Raw genomic sequence first — 26,595 nt, 5'->3', positions numbered from 1 at the left:
GCGGCACCAGAGAGGACTTGAAGTCAGAATGGGAAGAGAAATGTGTTTACCTGATGGCCATTGGAATGTGTTACCTTGGGGGATCCCTGGGTGGCTCCTCAGTTGAGCATCTGCCTTCTGCCCAGAGTGCAATCCTCGGGTCCCGGGATCGAGTCCTACATTGGGCTCCCTGCAGGGAGCCTGCTTCTCCCTCTGCCTGTGTCTCTGTCTCTCTCTGGGTCTCTCGTGAATAAATAAATAAAAACTTAAATAATAAAATAAAATAATAAAATAAAATAAAATAAAACAAAATAAAATAAAATGTGTTACTTCTACAAATGTTCCAAGTGATAGGATGCTCTGAGCAGCCACAAGGGCCTGGCCTCTCCTGGTGCCCAGGAAGAGGCCTGGGAATAGGCCCCCATTAAGGCTCCCTGACTTTGCCATGACCCCTGCTTCTGGCTCCGGGGACCACTCGGTGTGGCAAGCTCTGTGTCACCCACCGTCTTGCTATGTAAGCCCTTTGTAAACCCATGCGCTTCAGATTACCCTGTTCTGATGATGTCATCATTGTTTCTGTTTTCTTTTTTTTTTTTTAAGATTTTATTTATTTATTCATGAGAGAGACAGAGACAGAGGCAGAGACACAGGCAGGGGGAGAAGCAGGCTCCCTGCATGGAGCCGGATGCGGGACTGGATCCCAGGGCCCAGGGGTCACGCCCTCAACCACTGAGCCACCCAGGTGCCCCCATCGTTTCTGTTCTCTAATTTTTTTTTCATTAGGATATTTTTTCTTAATTTTTTATTTAAATTCAATTTAATTAACATAACCCGCTGTCTTGCTACGTATGCCCTTTGTAGATAATGCACTTGGGATTACCCTATTGTGATGATGTCATCATCGTTTATACGTTCTAATTTTTTTATTAGCATTTCTTTAGTTTTTTATTTAAATTCAATTTAATTAACATAAATTCAATTTAGTTAACAAATTAGTAGTTTCGGGTGTAGAATCCAGCGATTCATGCAACACCCAGTGCTCATCACATCATGTGCCCTCCTTCATGCCCATCCCCCAGTGACGCTATCCCCCACCCCTTCCCCTCCAGCAACCCTTCCTTTGTCTCCTAGAGTTAAGAGTCTCTTATCTAATTTTTTTTAAGATTTTATATATTTATTCATGAGAGACACAGAGAGAGAGGCAGAGACACAGGCAGAGGGAGAAGCAGGCTCCATGCAGGGAGCCCGATGCGGGACTGGATCCCGGGTCTCCAGGATCAGGCCCTGGGCTGAAGGCGACACCAAACCGCTGAGCCACCCGGGCTGCCCTCATCTAAATTTTTGACCAGAGCAGACATTTATAATTTCCTCCAAATAAAATAACCTCTCCAGCACCGACACAGAAGTTGCTTTGGGAGACTGCAGCTCGTAGCATCACCGGGGTCAAAGAACAAAATAGAGGAGGAAAAGCCTGGGAAAACACACCAAAACTCTCGAGGTGGTTTTCCTGGGGGCGGGGGACGAGGTGGACATTCAGTCACTTCTGGGTTTGCTGATTTCTGCAACTGTTCACCCTGTGAAATAGAAACAAACTGAATGAGCTAGATGGCCGTGGGGCAGGTGGAAAGGGCTCCTTCCTCTGCCTGCCTCTGACCCTGCGGCCACCGCACACACCAGAGGACAGAGTCTCTTACCGGGAAGGCCTCCCTCCCTCCTCACTCCTCCCCTTGGGGTTTCGCTGAGCACCTTTACCCTTAGAAGATAATTGCTGCTTGTTCTGGGAAATCCCCCGGACTCCCCCACAAAAACGTGAATGCTCCGAATCAGGGTATCGGACAGGAAACCCAGCAGAAAGTCCCCGCAGGGGAAGAGACCCATTTCCATTACTAACAGGAGGATAGAAAGAAGAGTTTGATAATAAGAATCAAAGCCCGGGTCCAAATACTGGTTCTCCGAGTCCCAAAGCAGGTGGGACTGGGGGCCCCCGAACCCTGACCCTGGGCGCCCAGAGGGGCCGGGACAGGGCAGGTGGGGACCAGCCTCCCTCGGGCCTCAGCTGCCGGAGTCAGAGGACCCGGGGCACAGGCTCCAGGGAGACGGGGTCTTGGAGGTCGTGCTCAGGTGTGAGTCGGTGCTGGTGGACCCTGAAAATGAAGGCAAGCAGCCCAAGGCACGTTTTCCTGTTGCAGACCTTCCGTTTTGCCTCTTAGAAGCCGTCATTCCGGGGATTAGTGGGGCAGGGGAAGCAGGTCCCCACACAAGCTGTTTTGACGTGGGGTCAGTGGTACGTGAACCGGCAGGTGCCTGGGTGCCCTCCCGCCGCAGACACGGTGCACTTGGAGGGTAAGCTCGCGGGCCCGCCCCCGAACGTCAGCTCACAACAGTGTGCGGGGCTCCGTGAGCCCAGGCGCCTCTGAGACCAGCTCTCGGGTGGCAAGAGACCTGGGGGGCAGGTGCATCCTCCTGTGCGGGGGGCAGCGGGGGACCAGGGTGGGAACTCCCGTGGCGGAGGAGACATAGTTCCCGAACCAGGACTCAAGCACCAGGTAAGGCTTAGCAATGAGACCTCAGAAGCCACAGGAGGGGGCAGGGGCTGATGACTGCAGCCACCTGCTGGGACAGCCAGGTAGGGACTACACGACATGTCAAATTGGTTTGTTTGTTTGTTTTTGTTTTTTTTTTTTAGCAATAAACGTTAACGACCATAACAATAAGTAAATATCGAGTATTTACTCTTGGACAGAGACTGCATTTATCTTTGAACCTGGTAACCGCCCTGCAGAGGGTATCAATACCCTCATTTTACAAACGAGGAACCTAGGCTCAGAGAGGGGCCTTGTCTTGCCCAGAGCCTGTGCACAGCTGTTAGGAGTCATTCAGCCCCCAGCCTGGTTAGGGAGACTCGGCCCTTTGCTACGGGAGGACTGATCTTGCCTGGAGCTGGTCTGGGCTTCCGGGCTCACCCTCAGCCTCACTCTTAGCAAGCCACACTTGCTTCGCCCTTAGCAAAACAGTCATACTGATGTGGATTCCCTCAGAGGTAATGCCATCAATCAGCACAGATTTCACTGCCCCGTGATGCGGAGAATGTTGACTCGGCTGGACACCGACACACTGTCTTTAACCTGGTCCAGCCAGAAAACAGGTGCGGAAGCAGCAGGGTGCCCATCCCACCCCCAGGTCTCCTGCTAGGGCCTCATCTGGCAAAGATACACTCTGGCATTCCAGGCCCACTCCTCCCCACATGGAGGCATGAGGATGGTGTCATTGGTTTCTCCTCACACAACGCCCCCAACACCACACAGACTGGCCTGGGAAAGCTAGCCCCTCCTGTGACCATGGGTATGGGAAAAAAATGAGGTATGAAGAAGGAATCCACACTGCTGTGGTCTGGCTGGCAGCTGCAGAGCCGGAGCCCCTGATTAGCCACTTTTGAGGAGCACTTGTCAAAGGGCCAGTGGGCATCCCTGATAGACGGCGCTGGATCGGCAACAGATGGTCCCTGCCAGCAAAGTCACACTGTGCAAGATTTCATCAGGAAGGCCAGAGAGGTGGAAGCCCCTCAGGCACATTAGAGAAATCAGTGATTGGCAAACATGATCTGCCCATGGATCCTTAGAAATAAGTGGATTGAGACATGGTCTGTAGCCAATTTTCTTCTACCAAATGTAAGACATAATGTCCACATTCAAAAAGCACCCTCAAAAAAAAAAAAAAAGCACCCTCCAGGGAAGTACTGGTCACTACAATAATTTGTAGCTGCCATTACACAAGGGCACATTAGAGGTGGCTCATTCCCTTGCCCTTGCAGCATGCACGGGGGGCCATGAACCTTGGACCAATTCCCCCAGCCCTCGCTTTCACTCTGTTACTATTCTGACATCCAGAAAGGCAACCAAGGGGGAGGAAGCTGCCATGATGAACGTCTTCGCCCCATTATAACTTAGTGAAACATTAAGTCACCTGAAAAACCTGCTGGCAACATGCCTCCCAGTGATCCAGATCCAACAGTTGGTCAAGACACCCCAAGGAGAAAAGTCCTTGGGAGGCATGGACATGTCAGTGTGCCTCCAAGGATGAGAGCCTTCTCATTGCAGAGGAACAGAGGGTACCTGCAGTCCCCCTCCTGGCAGGTGCAGGGGACAGATGGGACACTCAGAAGGGTGGCTGAGCGGGGACCCATGAAGAATTATGAGCAGCCTTGCAGAAACCAGCCAGGGACTGCAAAACAGTCTGGGGCCAGCAAAGGTGGAAGCACCCCCTTGGCACAGCCCCCCAGGCCTGAAGAGTAAAGGCAGGGATGAGAAAAGAACCTGAGCCCAGCAGAGCTAGACCCACAGGAGAGGCTTGCTCCATAGAAGCTGTGGGCTCAGACAAAGCCCTGTCAGACAGGAAGAGAGCGGGGGCAGAAACACCTCAACCTTTGGAAACATCTCAACTAAATGGAAAAGAGAAGAGTGTTTCTCATTTTAGATAAACAAAATTTATCAGTCTGTGTTGGGTTCTTAGTAACTCACTGAAGCAGTCTCAAATTCCCCCAAAGTTGAACTATGATAACTAAGGTTCTAGATTTAATTAAACAATCCTAATTTTTAACCAAAAGATGATCAAGTTAAAGTTCTAAGAATAGCATAAATGTGTGTGCCCTTGTTGTTTGTTTAGGAAATATATTCCAGAATGAGGATATGTCTGCTTTAGATACATGTAAATGAGCTTTTAATAAGCTCCTTGGCAAGAAACTCATCCAGTAAGTATAAATTACAATTAAATAAATACTGAACTGGGCTGATGTGAGTTTTTATTGGCTGTTATGTCAGAAAAAGCTGAAGTCTGCAATTCTCAACAGTACTCTCTGATCTTCCCGTTCATGAATCACACGGGGCCCCCTTCTCCAGGTGAGCAGTTCCTCCTGTCCAGAGGTTTGCAATGTCCACTCTCTGTCCTCTAGCTGGGTGATTTGTCCAAAAAAGATGGGACAAGGGACAATGCTGGGAGGTTAGACCAGAGTCCTCCACACACAATGCCACATGCTCTGTAGAATGATTAAGAAAGATGGTGAAGAGGGGTGCGTGGGTGGCTCAGTTAGTTAAGCATCCAACTCTCGATTTCAGCTCAGGTCGTGATCTCAAGGTCATGAGATGGAGCCCCACGTTGGGCTTCACACTGGGTGTGGAGCCTGCTTAAGATGCTCTCTCTCCCTTTCCCTTTGCCTCTCCCATCCATGCTGGAATGCACGAGCACACTCTCACAAGAAGAAAGAAAGAAAGAAGAAAGAAAGAAAGAACTAAGGAAAGCAAGAAGAAAGAGAAAAAGAAAGAAAGAAATAAAGAAAGAAGACAGAAAGACTAAAAGGACAAAACAAAAAGAAATAAAGAAGAAATAAAAAAGAATACATCAAGAAATGCCTGTACTGCTTGTCATAGGCCGGAAGGATATTGCCGGCGCCGTACGCACTCACTACCTAACATCCTACCTCAACTGCACGTCCCTTCACTAAATCCTCCATCAAAGAAGAAAAGAAGACAATGAATCTCAGGCCTGGTTAGAAAGGGATAAAAATATATTCCTTGACAATTCATCATAACAGCTCAGACTTTATGCAGGTTTGTGACCTAATTTCTCCCACCCTTGTGGCCCAAAAACATCTTGGTTGAGAAGGTGGTATGAAGTAGACCTTCCTGCAGCAGGCAGAGTGAAGCAAACACAAATGCTCCCCAGAAGAATATAAGCCAGGCCTCAGAGCTCCCTGAGAAGAAGAGCACTGGTCTAGAGCTCACAAGCAAAATAAACTTAGAGGGGCATCTCGGTGGCTCAGCTGGTTAAGCATCTGCCTTTGGTTCAGGTCATGATCTCAGGGTCTTGGGATCAAGCCCCAAGTTGGTGTGTGTGGGGGGGGTCCCTGCTCAGCAGGGAGTTTGCTTCTCCCTCTGCCCCGCCCCCCATTTGTGCTTTCTGTCTCTGTCTCTCTCAAATAAATAAATAATAAAATTTTAAAATAAAAATAAACTTAGAAAAATCACAAAGCTCATGAGGAAATAACATACCATGAACACTGAGTCAGCAGAAACAACAAATGGCAGACCCAAACCTGCAAAGACACAGATACTGGTCTTACTGGATACAGACTGGAAAATAGGAATGAGGAAAACCAAAGACGTGGAAAATGGGAATGGCAGATGAAAAGATATGGGGGGGGGGGGGGCCAGTGGAAGCGGCCACTACATGTCTAATGGAAAATCCAGGACAGATAGAAGAAAAGCGATGACGTACTAATTGGGGGCAACAGATCTGAATTTTCCAGAACTGATGAAAGACACAAATCCACAGGGTCGGGAAGCACGACGGATCGCAAGGAGAACACACACAAAACGCTCAACACCCAGATACGTTATGAAGAAATTTCAGAACATGAAAGTCAAAAGTGAAGATCATCAGGGCAGCCCCAGAGAAAAGACAGACTAGCACAAAGAAATGGCAATCGGGCTGAAATATGACTTTTCAGATGCCGGAAGAACAGAAGCCAGAAGTCAGGGGAATCATATCTTTAACATGATGAAAGACTGTAACTGTTAATCTGGAATTGTCAACCCAGGACAATTTTCTATTAAGAATGAGTACGAAATAAAACTTGCTGTAATTGCATTTGACTCATGTGTTTAAGTGCACAGTTGAGTGTTCTCTAATATATTCATAAAGCTTTGAAACCATCACCAAAATCCAGTTTCAGAACATTCTCACCATCCCAAAAGATGCATTTAATTTTAAAGGTTAGTTCCAAGTACTCCTTTTCCCAAGAATATTTTGACAATAGCATATCACACACACACACACACACACACACACACACACACATCTAATGTCAAAAAATGTCTTTGGGGCTGTCAAAAACTGAGATTTCTACCAACAAACCTCCTTTAAAGGAAGAAATAAAATTATCCCCACCCCCCAATAAAGTATCTGATATGTAAGAAGAAAGGATGAGCAAAGAAAATAAAAGACTGTGTATTCAAATTCTGATCATGTGTTTGTGGAGCTTATTCTTTATGGATAAGTAATATGTATTCTTTTCTAGATAAACACAGAAACAAACTGCCTCCTTTCGGAGCATCTCCCATTTACAGCCAGACTTTAGTAACTATATTTATATATTTATGGTATGATTTGAAATATAGTAAAATGAAAAAAATATATAATATTTTAGAAGTGTCACTATCTTAGCATGGAGATATTCTGGGCAATTTTTATTTCTTTATTTACACTCTAATAGTTTTTCTGTATTTTCTAGAATCATCATTGCTGAGGTCTGAAACGATGAAAGGAGACATCCTGTGCCGTCCATGTAAGTGTGTGTCTGTGGCCAGGGAAGAGGTAGGGCAACACATCCCACCAACACCCAACTTCCAGGCCCCAGAATCTGTACCTCCAGAACCACTGCATGGGTGGGTCTACCTTTTGGGGAGCAGGCTCCTGTGTGAAAAGTCAGGGAACCGATGCAGTGTTAATTTACAGTGAGAATAACCACCTTCAGGGTCAAAGCACTTTCTCTCCCTGTGAACAACTAATGGAAAGAAGCCAAAATACAATAAGAAGTTCTCCTTATTGGGGTGCATTCAAAACAAAGGGAGGAGGTTAAGAGACCCCACTGCATTCTAGCTATAGATGAACATAACTATGTGTCCTTCTCAACACGGCACCAGGTGACCCAAAGGGTCCCATCACCAGCTCCCTGTCCCATGCACAGCATCTGCACGTTTCCCCCACCCCCAGCGAACTCCACCTACCCCGGGGCTGACCAATATCCCCTCTTCGGTGAGTGTGTAACCCTCACTCAGGAGGGTGGCCACCCTGGCAGGCCTGGGCACCTTCACCAGGAGGGCCAACGGCGTTGCCCAGCCTTGCACTTCACAGCTTAGATCTCAGAGGACACCTTTACTCCCTTAAATCTAGGTTCTCACTATGACCACCCAGGTCTGACGTGTCTTATTAAATTTGTAGTGGAAAAGTTAGCTGTGTGTTAAAACAACACGTGGAATAGCCCCACCCGGGCACACAGAGACTAAGAGACGGAGAGGAGATGACTGGCCCCTGGAGTCAAGGCCCCCAGCAGATGGGGCCCAAGGAGCCATCCTTCCAGAATGAGCTCTGACCCAGGCCGAGTGCCCCTGTGGGCGTGCCAGTCATCAAAGGACCCGTGTTACCCACGACTCAGTAAGAAATAGCCTTCGTGTGGCAAGTTCAGCACAGTTGACCAGGTACCTAGTTTCTCGTGAGACCCACGCAGATTCGGGTGTGACCCTGAAATGTGCCTGCCGGGTGGCGCTTCACAGGTCACAAGGGGCCGCCACGCGTTTTCTCCAGCGACACATGCAACGCATCTCCGAAAAGGAAGCAAAACTCTTGTGGTCAAAGTACAGCTCCCTCCTTTGTAGTCGTGCTGAAAAATAACCCAGAGAACAGCTGCTCCAGAGCTTCATTTCCTTTCTCACATGCTGTAAACCCGAGGCTGTGCAGTTCTCATCACGCCGCGAGCTTCAGGCATATGAAATTCAGCAGTGATCGACTCCGCCATGCAAATCACTTCATACATAAACATGGCTTCTCTTTCTAGTAACATACAAGTATTTGGCTTGGACAACGCCACCAACTTGCCCCGGGAGAGCTGTAAAATCTATTCCCAGGGGTCTTAGTTTCCATCCCCAGAGACAAGAGAGCCCATATCACATGCCATGAAATCTTCCTGTTGGAGAACCGAGCTATAAAGTGGAGCCTTAAAGGTGGGCTGTCCTGAGGCCCCAGTCTCCCCGGAGCCACCCACCCCCCCATCCGTCCCCTGCTCACTGAAGGAGACAAGTGTCAATGGGGGAAGGGGAAGTGGAATCTCAGGCCCCACTGAACTTCCTGGCCTTTAATGGTTTGACTCACACTCAGAAGAGAAATTTTTTGTTTCAGCTGGCCCCGATTTGCATGCATTCCGAATATTTTGTCCATCCTGCCTACCACATCTTGAACATCATTATCAAAGTATTCATCATATGGCTCCAGCACCCTGGTTTCATGACTGCGGGGTGTCGAATGAATGAAGCAGCATCCTCCTCTTTAACAACTGTTGGGGGGTTGGTTTCCAAGGACCTGCAGACACGCACAAAACGATAAAGACACATCACATCGAAACACTGAGTATGGGTACAACCTTGAGATGGTACATAAACCGGAAGACGTGGCCGTTGTATTTCCAGACAGGGTGACAGAGGGGCAGGCTGCGAACACCCAGCAGTGTGGGCATTCCGGAGCTGAAGGATACTACACACGAGCTCCCTGGTTTGTGGGGGTGGTGGAGTCCCTGAAGACTGGGGTGTCTCTCTCACATCCTTCAGTTGCAAGAAACAGAGGTGCTCTCAGCCTCTTTACGCTTCCGTCAATGAAGAATGTATAGAAAAGACCCAGAGAAGCCCCTGGAATTCAAAGGAAGCCAGCACTAGCCTCCTTAGGGACTGCAGTGGGCAAGGAATGCCAGCCCTGAGGTGCTGGGCCTCCTAGAGGGCCTATGTCTCCCCTCCGCTCTGCTCTGGTGGCTTGCAACCATCTGTAGACCAGATTCCTCTTCTTTGGGGTGAAAACCAGTGGCCCCGTTCCCCTATAAATATGTCCAAATGTCTCCAATTAAAATAAAACAAAATCCACATTGTGTCTTGTAGATTTCTGCCATAATTTCTAAGTTCCTTAAAATAATTGCCTACACGCCGCGTCTCTACTTTCTTCCAAATCTGGCCCAGGTCTCTTTCCTGAGCATCAAACCCACAGGAAAGGGGTCTCTCTTGATGTACTTCTAATCTGTGGTTGAGCCAAAAGTCTTCCCCCTAAAATCTGCTCCGCCTCTTCTGCTCCCCCAGCTCAGTCATAAGCCCATCATTCATCCAGCTACACATGCTGGGGTCACCTTCGCCCTGTCCCCTCCATGTCCACTGTCTATGCAGGCCCTCTTCCCATCCATCTGGCCTTCCCTGGGTCTCTCTTCTCTGGCCTCAGCTCTATGCTCCCAGTGGACTGCCAACCTGCCACCCTGCCAACAAAGGAAGCCATCAAGTGACAGAGCTCTCCTGTGATGAGCCACAACACAACTGAGTGGCCTCCAGTGACTACGGCAGCAGTGAACACCTCCCCACAGCCTGGGCCCCTCAGTGTCTATATGAAGCTATGGACCCCGCTCCCAGGGGATGAAAAACTCATGCCCATCTGTACCCCTTACATGAACAAGCACAATTCATGGATGGAATAATACGGCAATTTTATTTCGGGTACCACTGTCCCTTCAAACTGACTTTGGGAGGCTGATTCTTTCCCTGCCCTTGGATGGACTTTAGGTCATAAAAATTTAGGGCCATCACGATTCTGGTCACATCCAACCAATAAAAGTGCCCATACCGGTCAGGAATTAAAATGTCTGGTGTGGTGATTTAATCAAAATGTGGGATTTCATCTCAAGTTACTCCTCCTCACCAGGCTACGCCTACTCATGGCTGGGCACCTACTTGGGAGGTTGGGGGCTTCACTCTCTTCCCACACAGTGTGTGTTTACCCATCCACCCCCTGGCGGCGGGGTCCGGACACACAGCACATGAATAACCCCGACATCTTCTCTTCATCTCCAACCCCTTTTCTGTAGCCTCAGTGTGGCTGAAGAGTTAAGAGAAGTAAGACAGCTTTTGTCTTCACTGCCTCCTGCATGGTGGCTTCAGAACCCCATTAAGAAATCGGGCACCCATTTTTGGGTCATAGTTGAAACTGAAACAAAGTGGTCCCATCTGGGACACCTGGGTGGCTCAACGGTTGAGGGTTGACTTTGGCTCAGGGAGTGATCCCAGGGTCCTGGGATCAAGTCCCGAATCGGGCTCCCCGCAGGGAGCCTGCTTCTCCCTCTGCCTGTGTCTCTGCCTCTGTCTCTGTGTTTCATGTATAAATAAATAAAATCTTAAAAAAAAAAAAAAGTGGTTCCATCCATCTCACAGAGTCCACACCACATGAGCCCTGTCCTTCCAGATGGGCACCTGCCACTGCTCCACATGCCGAGCCCTGGTGAGATAGATCCCTTAAGGCACAAGGCTCCTTTCATGCACTTTCTCTCCCCTCCACCCAAGCAACCCCCTTTCCTGTCCACTAGGATAACCCCCCTCCTCGTTTTCTACCCCAAGCAGCACTTCATCTGGAAAGATTTCCTGATTTCTTTGTTGCTTTGATAAAGCATTTATCACACTGGACTGTGATTGTTTTATTTCTCTCTCTCCCGCAGAAGACTCATATTCCTGGAGACCCACAAGCATCTTCCTTGCAGCTTCCGCAGTCACCACGCGGTGTTAGACAAGTAGTTAACGAGGCAACAGAAACCTTGGCCAAGAGTGCAAAGAGGCAAGGCCTGCTCTGGGTTTTTACAGGACTCTCCTGGGAGGTTGGGGGAAGAACCCCACTCCGATGCTCATGCACCAGCGCCATCCCAGGTCGGTACCGCTGTCCTTTCAAGTTTGCACCGTGTATAAGAAACGTCATGTATTTTCTCATTTATCTGGAAGCTTAACTCCGACTGCAGTGGGACTTCTCTTGAAACACCACAATGCCGCTCGCCACTCCTTCCAAGCCCAAAACTCCTGTAAAGAGGATTTTAAGTTTCTTACCATTTATTTGCTTCGATGGTATAGAAGACCTAGGAAGTAGCCCAAACTCTATAAGAAGATAATTATTGAACTACAGCTGGTGGGGGGATCTCCAACACTTTTTTAAGATTTTTTTTATGTGTTTATTCATGAGAGACACACACAGAGAAGCAGAGACACAGGCAGAGGGAGAAGCAGGCTCCCTGCACGAAGCCCAATGCGGGACTCGATCCTGGGACCCTGGGATCATGACCTGAGCCAAAGGCAGACGCTCAACCACTGAGCCACCCAGGCGTCCCTCTAATACCTTTTTTTATAGTGTGCCTCAGCATAAACAGGCATAGCAATTTTGAAAGCAGAGGGTCCTTATCTTTTGTGATTGCTGGAGTAGATGAGCGGTGTGAAGGCGGAGGTGGATATCTACAGCCCAAGGGAGGCAGCGCTGGCCACGGCCACCAATTAGATGCCATCTCTGGAGGATCCCCCTTTACAGACCAGCTCCAAGGTTGCTCTGGGGCTAGACCCCATCACAGCGCTCTGAGAGTGCGAATAGTGCAAATTGATATGGTACATCCTATTAATACAGCGTGCTCCGGCAACTCTGTCTCAAGCAGTAGATGTCCATTCCTAAGACAACCCCCTGAGGCAGTGTGAGCCTTTCTGCACCACACTCAATGGCCCATGTGAAAACTCAGCCACTGCCTTGTCACCCCCCAGCAGGAAGGTGGAACCCAGTGATGTGCTGGTAAACGTTGGCCAACTTTGGGGGGGAAAAAAGGCCTAGTCTGTAGCTCTTGCCAGTTTCCATGGTGTAGATGCTCGCGTCACTGCTGATTGCAAGCTGCCTGCATGATGTCATGGTCTGTAGAGCTGGAAAGAGAGGAGGAAAGGTGACTGTGAATTGACTGCACAATCCTCGTTGGGCCCTAAGTCTTCATCACCAACAGGTGCCAAGGGCTGGCCTGTCACTCATCTGTGTCGTCTATGAGCCTTGGGCCCTCGGTGTGTACGCGGTACTGTACTGAGTCTCACGGAAGTCAGAGCAGCAGATCTTCCCTGGGGGCTGAGATACAAGTAATCTCTTACAATAAAGTATCAGGTTTTCAAGTATTGACTATAGAAAAATAGAGATTTTCCCGATCATAAGGAAAGTCTGTGGTTTTCATTCAGATGCACATTTCCGAGCAAGGGAAAGCAGGGTGGACCCCTCACAGCTGCAGGGGAGTGGCTCGGAAGGCCAACAGGACTATGGAAGCATGTCAGACGCGGGACACCACCGGCCCCGCTGGCCACGTGCTCTGTGACAGCAAACCAAGGCTGACAACTGGGGGGACTGACACGGACCACCTGGCATTTGTCTGCCGTGGCGATGTTTTTGCAGCAGACGAGAGAGAAGACTGGGAGGTAGGAAGTTAAAAATGCCAAGTGCATTTTACTTGTAAGAACTTCCAACAGCTTTTTATTTTTCTAGCACATAAAGAGAACAACATTGACTGCAGGGAGGGAGGATAAAGAAGCAGCATTCTGGAGCGACCGTCCTCAAGAAGGCCAGAGTCTACGCTGGTTACGCAGAAGCCCAAGATGCACGCAGGAAAAGAGGTGGGTTTCGATAAAAGTGTAGATGAAGCCATAGGTAGGCACCCATGAGGAACTGTGCTGAGAGGTTTCCTCCCATTGTCCTGCTTGGCTTCTCCCGGAAGGCAGAGTCATCTGGGATCCCTACTCAGGCACCAGGGACCTCAGGACTTACCGTAAGGCTCCAGGAATCAGGGCAGGGGGCATGGCTGTAAAGAGATGCATGAAGCAAAGGAACAGAACATGCCAGAAACACACACATGCTCCATAGATTTTCACCCCAGACTGCGGAAAAGAAGGCCTTTTCAGAAAAGCACTGGGGAGAGAAGGAAACTCCCCGCTCCCTTACTTTACACCAAACACAAAAAGGAATTCGAAATGGAGCATAAGCCTAAATATGCAAGATCAGCCTATACAACTTTTATAAGAAAATAGGAGGAAAATTACGTGACTCTGAAGTAGGCAAAGATTTCTTAGAACATAAAAAGCACCATGCAGGAAGATACTTGACAAACTGGACGTAATCGGAAAAGTAGAGCCTGCTGCGTTCCCATCATTAAGGAAGTGAAAAGGCAAGCCATGGACCAGGAGCTAGCATCGGAAAAGGACTAGTATCCGGAACGTACAAATAATTAATGACTCAGTAAGAGGACGAACAATCTAACAGAAATGGGCAAAAGAATTGGGCTGTTCTTTTTGGAGACAGGAAGGACCATGAAGCACAACCAGATTAGTATTGGAGAATTGCAAATCAGATACACGATAAAATACCATTTGGCAACTGCTAGGGTAGCTGAAGTCTTAAAAGGACAGTTCCAAGTGGTGGCCAGGGTGTGGAACAGGTGCCGGCCTCACACGCCGCTGGTGCTGCGGTCTGCGTGTCCCCACCCCGGGACGTGCATGCGTGAGTCCTCGCCCCGGTGTGATGGTGTTAGAGGAGGTGGGGCCCCCCCCCCCCGAGGCCAGCAGGTCCTGAGGACGCAGCCCTCCTGAGTCACGCTCATATGAAAGAGGCTCCACGGGGTTCCCCAGCCCTTCCCATTAGTGGAGGCCACAGGAGTAGGACCTGCCTACAAACCACTAAGAGAACGCTCGCCCGAGTACAACCACGCTGGAGCCTTGATCTTGGCCTTCCAGCCTCCTGAACTGTGAGGAGGAAAAAAAATTCTGCTCTTGCTAAGCCACCCAGTCCGTGGTCGTTGGTTGCAGCAGCTGGAACGGACCAAGGCGGCTGGTAGGAGTGCAACGTGCCACCACCGTTTTGGAAAAACAATTTGGCATTTTCTTACAAAGTTAAACTCCCCCCTTAACATCAGATCCAGCCAATCCACTCTTAGGGTTTTACCCAAAAGAAGTGAAAATATATGTGTCCGCCAGGAAGTGATGCATGTCAAAACACACAGCAGCAGCTTTAGTCATTATCGATGAGAATTGGAAATAACTCCAAGGTCCTTCTCTCAGAGAGAAGACACTAAAGTTGCCGTATGGCTTGATCCCATCTAGGTAAAGTTCTGGAACCTGAGAGCTTACTAAAGATTCCTGCAGACTTGATCAGCGAGGAAAGCCGGCACCGCCTGCCTGGGCTCCTTTGCCCTGCGCCCTATAGGGTTGCCCAGTTTAGCAAATAAAATCACGGGATGCTTATAATGTCGTCTTTCGACTTCAGATAAACCACAGATAATTTTTTAGTGTAAGTATGTCCCGTGCAATATTTGGGATATACACCACACACACACACACACACACACACACACACACACACACACATCGGATATACTTAGACTAAAACATTACTCATTGTTCATGTGCAAATCCAAATTAACTAGACATCCTGTTTTATCTGGCAGCTCCACACTGTGGTTTCCTGTGGCCTTTCCAAGGGCAGGGCATCCACGGACCCAGAGGTCCAAGAGGCTCCGGCCTAACCGCAGCCACTTCTCAGAGAAGAGGCCAGAAAATGAGCGTGCCCCAGACCCCTTTCGGTGCCCAGGCCCCTGCCCAGGCTGTGTCGGTTTTGCCCTGGATTTCTCAAAAGCTACAAGGGTGGCAAGCCTTCCTTCCTGTCCCTGCAAGCCTCAGGTGGGGGGCCTGCCCTCCGACCCCACCCCTACCCCACCCCGGGAGGGCACAGAGCTTCTCCTACACGGGGCCGAGTCCCAATCTCTGGCCTAAATGGATCCTATGGACCACTTTGTCGTTATATCAAATTGTGACAATGTGTCATTACTGTGTCCCCATTTTCTGTGGGTTATTTGGGTCTGTTCTGCTTTTCTTTTCCGGAGACGTCTAAAGCTCCCCGTTACCTTACAGAACACACTCAAACACAGTTAATCAACTAGAGGACTACGGCACACAAGGTTTTTAGCCGGTTTCCAAGAAGTCAAATACCAGGTGTGACAGCCCTGATATTAACTGCGCCTCACAAGCAGGGGAAGTCTGATCTGTTTATGCTCCCTTTCACACTAGTAACAAAAGGAACCCTTTGAAGGAAAACCTGTTAAGAGTTGTTTGGGGAATTATTTTTTAAAGTACCTTTTTTTTTTAGAATACATGCTTTGAACATAAACACTTTCTTAATACTTTTTTTTTTTTCCTTTCCCCTCTCCTGGCAACTAAAAGAGGGCATAATTTGCAAGAGTTGATTCCCTGAAAGAAGCACATTCACTTGCTTGAAAGAACATGAATATATATCAGTGAGAGAAAGGAAATTTGACAAGAAAATTATACCTTTTGGGGAAAGCACAAAAAAAAATAATAAGGTGGTGGAAGGGAACCCTTTGAACATAAAATTAATATGCATTTTCCCTCCCCCTGCTCTTCTCTATGAAAAAAATCTCTAACCCTGGCTCATAAATAATAGTTGCAAAAAGATAAAAAAACATAAAATTTGAAAGTAGGATGCATTAAAAAAGCAAAAGGAGGAATTCAAGCTATTGCAAAGGCCGAGTGGGACGGGCCTCACCGTCTCCAGGGGTGCTCTGGGCTCCAACCCCCGCCCTGGCACCTTTGGAAGTGACATTGGGATGGCCCAACCAAAGTGGGTCATGGATCATTAAGATGCTCATAAAAATCATGAACCTGCTTCTTGAAACTGCACACACCTTCCAGACCACTGCAAGAGGTGCAGACCCTAGCCCCATATTTCCTCACGGAGCCCAGGTCTGGAGCTCTGGCACAAGGCATGACCCACGTCTCTCCCACTGCCTGCCCCCTCCCACTGGCCTCCCTGGCATCTGGCTCTTAGGGCTGAGGGGGTGCCCCTGGCGCCTGACCACTGCCCCCCCTTGCAGCCGCAGTCAGCAGCCTGGGCAGCCCCCTTGCTGTTTCTAGTGTGAACGGGAATCCTAGGACGTTTGCTGCAGTGTCACACCACCCGGTGACACCACATGGTGAGAAATTTGGGGCTGGAAATAGAGACGGGAGTGAGAAGAGCCCCACTGTGCATTCAGCAGGCGGCCCTGGGCAAGGCCCTGGTCTCTGAGTTTCTGCAGCCTTGTCTACAAACGGGAGTGATGGTGGCAACGCCTGTGCTGAGCACTGACAAGCACTGGGTGAGCACTGGGTGAGTGAGCACTGGGCGAGCACTGGATGAGCACTGGGGAAGCACTGGTGAGCACTGGGCAAGCACTGGGTCAGCACTGATGAGCACTGGTGAGCACTGAATGAGCACTGGGCGAGCACTGGGCGAGCACTGGGCGAGCACTGGGTGAGCACTGGGCACTCAGGGAAGAGCCTGGTGGGCGGCGGGCGCCCCAGAACGCGCAAGAAGCCATCTGTCCCGCTGCCAGGCAGTTCAGATTGGCTGACATTCGCCCAGGACGACCAGGGCACATTCGGACGGCGTGATTTGCAAAATGCAAAGCATCCCCCTGGGAAACCCACTCTTGTTCCTTCATTACTACCTCGCAATACCCAGGAGGTGGGAAAGTCAAAAACATTGCCCCCGCTGTGAAGATGAGGAGGCTGGAGTCTCCGATTTTCTTCGCTCCCTCACCTGGTGCCTTGCCCTGGGTCCAGACCCCGAGCCGAAGCCCAGGACCGACGACGACGGCACCCCGGCGACCCCACGTGACAGGCACAGGCCACCCAGGTGCTACCCGTGGACTTCCCAACGGCCCGGAGGCTGCTCGGTCCTGACACCAGAAGCCTGGCTTGGGATCGGGCCCCAGAGCCGCACCAACGTCCCCTCCTGGGACCCCGCCTCTGCAGCCCTGTGGCAGCTACCGGCTTCCCGCGGGTGCCAGCTTTCAGCACTTGGCTTCCCCAGGCCTACGACACCTGCCTGTCGCCCATGCACAAAGCCTGGAAGGACCGGGGCAGCGACACCCGTGCGGTGGCCCCTGACAGTACGGAGCAGGGGCCCCCGGTAACTGCTCCCTCTTCTGTCCACGGGGAGACCATCCTCCGAGGCAGAGTCCACGCGGCTCCCAAGAGGATCCCCGTGAACGGACCCCACGGCCCACACTGCGGTGGGGGCCAGCGCGGGGAAGTACCTTCTGTAACCTTGTCTACTTGTCCCACGTCAGCCCCATGTCCCCGCGCTGCCGTCCCCGCTGCACTGTGCCCACGTCCTTCCCCTGCCCAGCAGGGAGAGAAGGTCCTTCTCTCGGAAGGAAATCCAATGAAAATACTTCCATGTTGTCCCTAATCTTCAAAAGTCACAGGGTAATGGCTGCATCAGGGCTGTCAGTGCAATGCATCTGTTTTCTTAATATTGGATATTGCTTCTCTACAGAAAATAAATTTGTTTGGATAGGGGCACCTGGGTGACTCGGTCGCTGAAGCCTCTGCCTTGACCTCAAATCATGATCCCAGGATCCTGGGATCAAATCTCGCATCGGGCTCCCTGCTCAGTGGGGAGTCTGCTTCTCCCTCTCCCTCTGCCTGCCTCTGCCCCTGCTCATGCTCTCTCTCTCTCTCTCTCAAATAATAAAATCTTTAAAAAAAATTTTTGTATGGTTAGATTTTCCCTTTTCAAGAGAAATTCCCAGGAGTAAGCAAACAAACAGATTCAGTATTCTAGGTCCCTTCCCGTGGGGGATGAGGGATGTACTCACGTCCCTTGACCACTCATGGGGGTGACCATTTCTCCATTTTATTTACAAACAGTACTTATCCTTGTGAGAATGTGCACTCACCGTCTTGCCCATTTATTCACCAACTGCTTGATGCTTCCTATCAATCTGTGTGGGTCGCTGCAACCTCTGCCCACCTATCGAGTGTGAGAGCCATTGGTGGGTCCATGTCTACGGTGTGCGTTGCACACGCGCGTCCTGTGAAGCCTTAAGCAAGTTAACTCCATCATCTCCTGGTTGGGTTCAAGTGTTCTAACCCACAGGACAGAGAACTTTGGGACATGGAAGCCCTCGGTCCTGCGGCCTGTCCTCATTTTGTAACCCCCAACAATACCATTACCGTGTTCTAGTCTAGTTTTTGTGTAACCATTACATTTCCTCTTATAAAAAAGACATGGCCCACCCATTTTTGATGTGTGGGTTACGTTTAACATTCAATGTTGAGGATCAGTCATCATTCCATGTACTAGAAATCCTATGTTGAGAAGATTTTATTAGAAAAATTTTAAGTAATGCAGATGGCTATATATATATATATATACATAAATACACACACACGATATTTGGTAGGAAACACTGGGTGAGAAGTAATTTTGCCTAGTTGAAAAATGACGAGCTGTTTAAACATAAAACATAGCAGTTCCCCTTTTGTAACGTAGCCTTGTGTTTTTCTTCAGCGCACAGTGTATTAGAACATATATTGTATTTTATCTTGCGTGTACTTACTGGTGACAAGACTTCAAGTGTGACAAAAGAGACCAGAGTGAAGGACAGAACGGATCTGCGGAGGGAAGCATCTCCTTGGAGAAACTGAGCTGATGGGGAAGCCAGCTGTCCCTTGCTCCTGGCAGCTTTTCTGGAACTCTGGCCCTTGTAAGATCTCGCTAACTTTGGATTCTGGGTATGTCCTTGGATCTTCTTAATAACAAATTCCTCTTTTGGTGTAAGTTAATTTGGGTGGGATTCTTTTACTTTTACGGTGTGGTTCCAGTGGGAACTCTACAAGGCTTTCTCAAATTCAATCTTCTATCACGTGAGGCTCTGTATAGAAGTCAGAGTATGGGCTGGCTCTGCTACTCACTAGCTGCGTGATTTTACAAAGTCATACGACCTTCATTTTCATATTTACATGGTAACAATGATAAAGCTTGCTTCATTATGAGGACCAAATGAGATATATGTGTGTGCGTGCATATATACACATATACATACATACATATATATATATATAATGCTTATCAACTATAAAACACTACAAATAGCCATTTGATATTATTTTGTCCTCAAAACAACTCTGAATTTTTTTTTTTTTTTAAGGAAACTACCATCTCAGCTGTTCTCTGGATGAGGACCTGAGTGGTGTGGTGCCGGGGTCACAGACCAGTCCTGGCTCAGAGCTTGGCTCATGGAAGTGTGGGCAAGTCCTCACTGGTGGAATTAGAAAGGCAATGCATACCATGAGCATGTCTGAAGGAATTGAGGGCTTTCCTTTCTGGAGAAAACACAGGTAAAGCAGTAGGTTGTAGGCAGGGCCTCAGATTCCCTCATCAGACCCATCCGGGAGGAGACCCAAAGCATTTCAAGGCACTTCTAGCCTCTTCTTGGCCAGGGTGTTTAGACAATTTGTGTTTAGTGCAATTACCGATATGGTCGGGTTGGAGTTTGCCATTTTGTTCTTGGTTTTCTATTTTTTTCCACATTGTGTCTTTCCCCCTTCTCTTCTTGGAGAGGTCTACAGACCAGCAGCAGAATGGAATCCCATAGAGAGATACCCTGTGAAGAGGCACCATCTCAAGAAGGGAAGACCAGGAAGGGTTGATGCACCTCTCAGATTTTCAGGACACAAGAAGACACACAAGACCAATATTTAGCCCTTTGCCACCTGGACTATGTCTATTTTACAAAGCTAAAAGAGATATTTTTCACTTTAGTAAAAAGAATGGTTTTAATTATTCAAACTGTGGGTGTCAGCTCTATTTTTCTGGTTGCATGGGAAAAAATGTTATTTTGGCAAAGGCTCCAAACTCTTTTCATCAAACTAAATATTCCTAAAAATTCAACAGTGTGAATTATTTCTTCCTTGAAAAATGGGGAAAAAGGCAATCACCGCCACAGATCAGGTGCTATAACGCAAATACATGAAGATACCACACCGCTCAGGTTTGGAAAGAACCCAACACCAGAGGGTTTTTTTTAAAATATTTTATTTATTTATTCATAGACACAGAGAGAGAGGCAGAGACACAGGCAGAGGGAGAAGCAGGCTCCATGCAGGGAGCCCGACGTAGGACTCGATCCGGGGTCTCCAGGATCACACCCCAGGCTGCAAGCTGCGCCAAACCACTGTGCCACCAGGGCTGCCCAACACCAGAGGTTTTAAGACTCCAGCCCGGCTTATGTTTCGGAGTGGTGGTGCTTTGTCCCTTTTTCTTGCCGTGCAGTCGTCAACACGCACATTTGTGACCGACACATAACAAACAACTCGGTGCATGTGAAAGGGCAATGCCAGTCCAGGATGATTCAGGGACAAGATGCAGGAGGCACAGTCCTGTTGAGCTAAGTCAGCTCAGTAAGAGATGGGAGGCTCTCAAAGAAATGCAACAACGTCCAATTAAGGTGTTTTCTGTCTGTCCTAAGCACTACGATAAGTCAGTGTGGCTTTCGTAGTAACATAAATACATAAATCATTAGTGCGCTTCCCAGGGCTGGAGAAACAGGAAAGGGACCCTAGGCCTCAGACCCTCTGGCCACACGTAGAGCAAGGCATGTTCAGTCACACGCAGACACAGGTCAATAGTAAGGGGAAAGCGATCCAGAGGGAAAGATTCTGGGCCCTAGAACCTTCTAAAGTATTTGACTCGGGGGGCACCTGGGTGGCTCAGCGGTTGAGCGCCTGCCTTCAGCTCAGGGGGTGACCCCGGGGTTCCGGGATTGAGTCCCGCATTGGGCTCCCCGCAGGGAGCCTGGTTCTCCCTCTGCCTGTGTCTCTGCCTCTCTCTGTCTCATGAATAAATAAAAATAAATAAATAATTAATAAAAAAATAAATAATTTGATTCGGACAGAACCATGCTGACGAGACAGACTGAGGGAGAGTCCTGCCCCGTGCCACCAGGCAGGGCCGGAGACACCAGCGCGTGGGAACAAGAGGACAAACCCAGGCTGGCTTGGGGTGAAGGCACGGCTGCCCCCAACGGCCTCAGGTTTGCGAGCCAGTGAGCATCCCTTCTTGCTAAGCCAATGTGAGCTGGCTTTCTGCCATTTACAACCTAAATAAATAAATAAATAAATAAATAAATAAATAAATAAAGAACAACAGCCCTGCAGGAGTTCCAGTGAGGGGGCGATTGTGTGAGGGAGCCAGTCGGAGGGGCTTGTGGCGACTGTGGGGTTCACCAGGTCCCCTAGGAATGGGGTGAAGAAGGGGGAGGCGGAGAGGGGCAGTGAGGTTCAGCTGCCAAGCCACAAGAGAGCCAGACACTCGGTTATAAAACAAGTCACGAGGATGAAAAGTAGGGCAGAGGGAAGATAGTCAAGAACGTTGTCATAAGGACATCTGGGGACAGATGGGAGGACGCTCACGGTGGCGGGTGCATAGAACTGTCAGATCACACCCTGTCCTGCACCTGAAACTAATACAATATTATATGTCTATGATGCTTCTAGTACAAGATTTTAAAAACAAACAAACAAAAAAAACCCACAAGGAGTCATTTATGACCTTAGTCGGGCACGTATCACTCAGGAGAAGGTACTTTGGTGGAGCAGAAATAGAATTAAAATTTCGTTTTCTAGGGGGGTCTGGGTGGCTCCATTGGTTAAGCCTCCGACAATTTTTTTTGTCTATTTTTTATTGGAGTTCGATTTGCCAACATATAGTATAACACCCAGTGCTCATCCCATCAGCTGCCCCCCTCAGTGCCCGTCACCGACTCTTGGTCTCAGCTCAGGTCTTCCTTTTTTTTTTTTTTTTTAAGATTTTTTATTTATTTATTCATTAGAATACACAGAGAGGAGAGAGAGAGAGGCAGGGACACAAGCAGAGGGAGAAACAGGCTCCATGCAGGGAGCCCGATGTGGGACTCGATCCCGGGTCTCCAGGATCAGGCCCTGGGCTGAACGCAGCGCTCAACCGCTGAGCCACCGGGGCTGCCCAGCTCAGGTCTTTCTTGATCTCAGGATCGTGGGCTTGAAACCCCGCCCTGGGCTCTGTGCTGGGCGTGGAGGCTCCTTAAAACGAATTGTTTTTCTTTTGTTTTCTAAGAAGAAGGCTTCAGCATTGAGAAAGAAAACGTGGTAGTTCCGTGCATGTTTTGGTTAATCTTTCATTGAGGAGATTAGAAAAATCCCTCGTCTGATAAACAGCCTGAAATTCCAAGTACTCAATCCTACAGGAATTCATGGTACAAATTTAGTCTTAATTATAGCATCAAAAAAGAAAAACCTAACCAAGCGGGAATTTTTAGCCTAAGCTGAGACAGGGCTGAGGTTGTTATTAAAAGCGTTCCTAGTGTGTTTACATTTAAGTAAAAGGTACCCCTCTCTGAACCCGGAGAATGAGAAAAGCTATCAATAAGGCCTCTTAACTTGTTACAAGTTCAAAGCAGGTCAATGTGCAACTAATAATTCCATCATCCCTTGATTTATGCTGCTCCATCACCAGTGTTTATTGGAGGCCGGGAGCAAGAGCCTTCCTGCCATCTCCCCGAGCCCGGGAAGCAGCCTTTGCTCTGCTGATGGTACCTGAACCCCACTCCACTTGCTTTGGTCAAAAGACCATTGCACCCCTAGATCTATCTGCACCCCAAAGGTTACCTCCAGCAGTGAGGTCAGCAGCTAAGGATTCCCACAGGTCACCCTAAAGGCCACTGGTCACTACTGTGGACTTCTAGATTATGTCTGATGTCTGTGTCTTTTTTTCCTTTCTTACTGCAAAGCAAACACAGTCTACAGAAGTGTCTCTGAGAAGGCAGAAAGCCTGGAGAGCCCCCCACTCTGCTGACACCATTTCTGGTTGATCTCAGGCGCTCAATAAATGTTTCATAAAGGAATTTGGCCCAACCTGCTTAGGAGGGCCTCCCGGCACCAGCAGCCCGCGCTGCTGCATGAGGATGGCACTCAGCCTTGTAATAGGTGGCACTTATGGTGGATCATCTTCACTTTATTTTTTGGTGAAAAAAAAGTGAATTTGCAAAAAAGGCAAACTCTAGTTAGAAAGTTTCTAAATTGGTGGGCCAGCGAAGTAAAGCCCAAAAGATTATAAGATAAGCTGGAACCGGTTAACTTCCTACAAGAAGCAAAGGTGCAGTGTGGGCTGGGCAGGTGATGGGCTCACTTCTGAATGAGGAAGAGGGAGATATCTGATGTGGGACGTTTTCCTGCACACACGCATGTGTATCTGCACGCATGCACACATTCACATACTAAGCCTCTTACACCCCCAGAGCAGTGTCCGTTCTGCAGAAGCTTTCCATATGCATGACTCACATAAGCAGTGTTGCAACAACCCCAAGGAGGACCCAGATTTTGTATAGTATCTGCATGTTTTCAAGCTGGACATGAAGAGGTCTATCTCTCAAGTAATGACTACTAATTATTTTTTCTATTAGCCAAAGTGGTTTTTTCCTAACTACCCAATTTAATAACCTGGGGCAGGTTGAGTTCTATAATAAGGACCCAGAGATGCCCACAACCTTGGTTGAAATGGCTGCATCATCCCCTCCCCTTGGTGGATGGATGCACACCTGCGATGGCTTAATGGCTCCCTGGATCAGGGTACAACCTAGAAGCTCATCCATTATTGTCCACTGTGGTTCCCTGGTGGCTGTGCAGAGGGGAGCTGCGATGTGCAGTGACAGAATGAGCTTGCAAGAGGAGGCCGACTTCCAGAAGGGAATGCAGCCTAGCCGGCACTCAATTTCAGCTTTGCGGGACCCTGACCAAAGAGCCCAGTTGCCTGTGCTGGGATTTCTGATCAACAGAAACTGGGAGACACTGAAGGGGTCCTGTTCTAGGCCCAGGTTTATGACAATGAGTTATACAACAATAGGAAATTAATACAGATTCATTTCCTATGATTTTTATCTAGTTCTCCTTTTTTTTGTCGTCTTCACCTCTGACCTCTTATTTTCTCCACTTACCTCTGCCTGAATCCTGCACCCATTACATTATTTAATGGTAATACAGTCCCCAAGTTACAAGAAAAGGGAAAGAGGACCTTAGTTCTGCTTCTTGCTAATTCATCCAGGCCTTGAAACAAGCAGAAATAAAGGCAATCCCACTCATTTCTCAACAGGTGAACATATAGGATTTGATCTGGCAAGTGATTGTCCCAAACTCACACACTGGTCAGTCTGAAAGAGCAGAGGGGCAAGGCCTTTGTGCTACACTCTGGCCCGGAGCAAGCCAGGGCTTCTTTCAGAGTCTGAGGACATCTGGCATCCAACCTCCAGCCAGGGAAAGCAGGTGTCTCAATTCATATCAGCAGCATGGAGAAAAGAGCAGTAGAGCAAGGCCTCTCCTGGCTCATCTCCTGTCCTCTGTGCTGTGTCTTCAGGCTTCTGGGACATTCCCTTCTCATCTGTCCCAAGGTCTCAGGCATAGAGGAATATGGATAATGACTCTACACTCAAGCCATAGGTGAAAGGTTTGGACATTTGATGCTCAACCTTTCTGCACAAGAGAATTAGAGATGGACACATGTTTCCAATGACTTTTTGATGGGAAGTGGAGAATTGCAAGGAGTACTTGTGAACAATAACACCAGTAAATGGAGAAAACGTGAAAAAAAGAGTTTAATGAAATAACTGAAAATGAATTTGAGCATACATCATTCATTTAAGTCCTAGATTAGAATGATTTCATAGCACGGTATCTCATGCATGACCCACCACTTTTCAGAAATGATTTTCTAATCCAATCTGTTACAGTCACAGAAAGGTTATCAGTACTTCAAATGTGGATGCTGCTGTTTCTTATTAATTTTATGTTACTATTATTGCCTGTGTCATTAAATCTAGATGTAGGTAAGGCAAGAAAAGAACAGATGTTAAGAAAATGGTCCTGAAGCAAACAATATAAAGGAAGAGTATCTGTCAAAGAAGTGATCTATCGGTGCTATGGAAGAGGGAGCCTGAAAGTTAAAGGCAATTATTTATTAAAAAAAAATAATCATAGTTCTGTCCAGCCCTGATGAATTAACTAGTACTGTGCCAGCCCTCCTGCTGTACACAACAAATTGGAAACAAGTTGTGTTCTAACCGTTTTTCAGGTGTTTCCAAACAATAGGTGGTACAGAACCCAAGAGAAGACAAAGGCAGAAGTGATGCAATCATCTGCAGGAGGAGGTTGAGGAAAGACTCGGGCTGCTGTCCTGCCCATACTCTCTCGCTTGCTCACTCTGGCAGAGTCCAGCTTCAGTTCTGTGAGCTGCCCAGTGGAGAGGGCCATATGGGAAAGTACTGAGGAAAGCCTCCAGACAACAGCAACCCAGGGCAGATTCCCCAGTCCAACAGCTCACGATGAACTTAGTCCTGCCAACAGCCTCCCAAGTAAGGGAGGGACGTCAAGCCCACCCCCAACCCCACAACTGAGCCATCGGATGAGGCCACGGCACAGCTGACCCCATGAGTGCAGCCTGTGAGGAGCCTATGGGCAGAGATACCACTGTGCTGTGTGCAGATTTCAGACCCACAGAGATGCTGAGACAATAAATGTGTATTGTTGTAAGCCACCGAGTTCTGGGATGATTTGTTGCATAGCAATAGATAGCTAATATAGAAGACAGAAAATAAAGAGAATTAATAAAACCCAAGGTTGCCTCTTTGACTATATTAATAAAAACGATAACCCCTAGGAAGACTAATCAAGGGGAAAAAAAGAGAGAAAACACGAATCACAAACATTAGGAATGACAAAAGGAATATCATCAGTGATCACACAGATATTAAAAGGACGGAATGGGAATATTACAACCAATTTAACATCATAAATTCCACAAGTTGTATGACATGATCAAGGGTCCTGAAACATACAGCTTGCCAAAATTGACTAAGAAGAAATGGAAAATCCAAATAGCCCTCTATGTATTAGAGACATCGAATTCTTTAAAACAAACAAACTTCCCACAAGGAAAATTAGGTCCAGAAAAATTCTAGTAAATATTTCAGAAAGAAGTAATAACCGTCTTACACAAACTCTTTTTAAAAATACGGAAAAAAGAAATATTCTCTAACTTATTTTATGAGGCTAATATAACTATGATAGTAAAAACCTCACACGGAAATCAAGAGAAAATTAGGGATGCCTGGGTGGCTCAGCAGTG

This window comes from Canis lupus, chromosome 25, assembly GCF_011100685.1.
Source record: "Canis lupus familiaris isolate Mischka breed German Shepherd chromosome 25, alternate assembly UU_Cfam_GSD_1.0, whole genome shotgun sequence".
NCBI lineage: Eukaryota > Metazoa > Chordata > Mammalia > Carnivora > Canidae > Canis > Canis lupus.
This window is presented reverse-complemented; position numbering follows the sequence as displayed.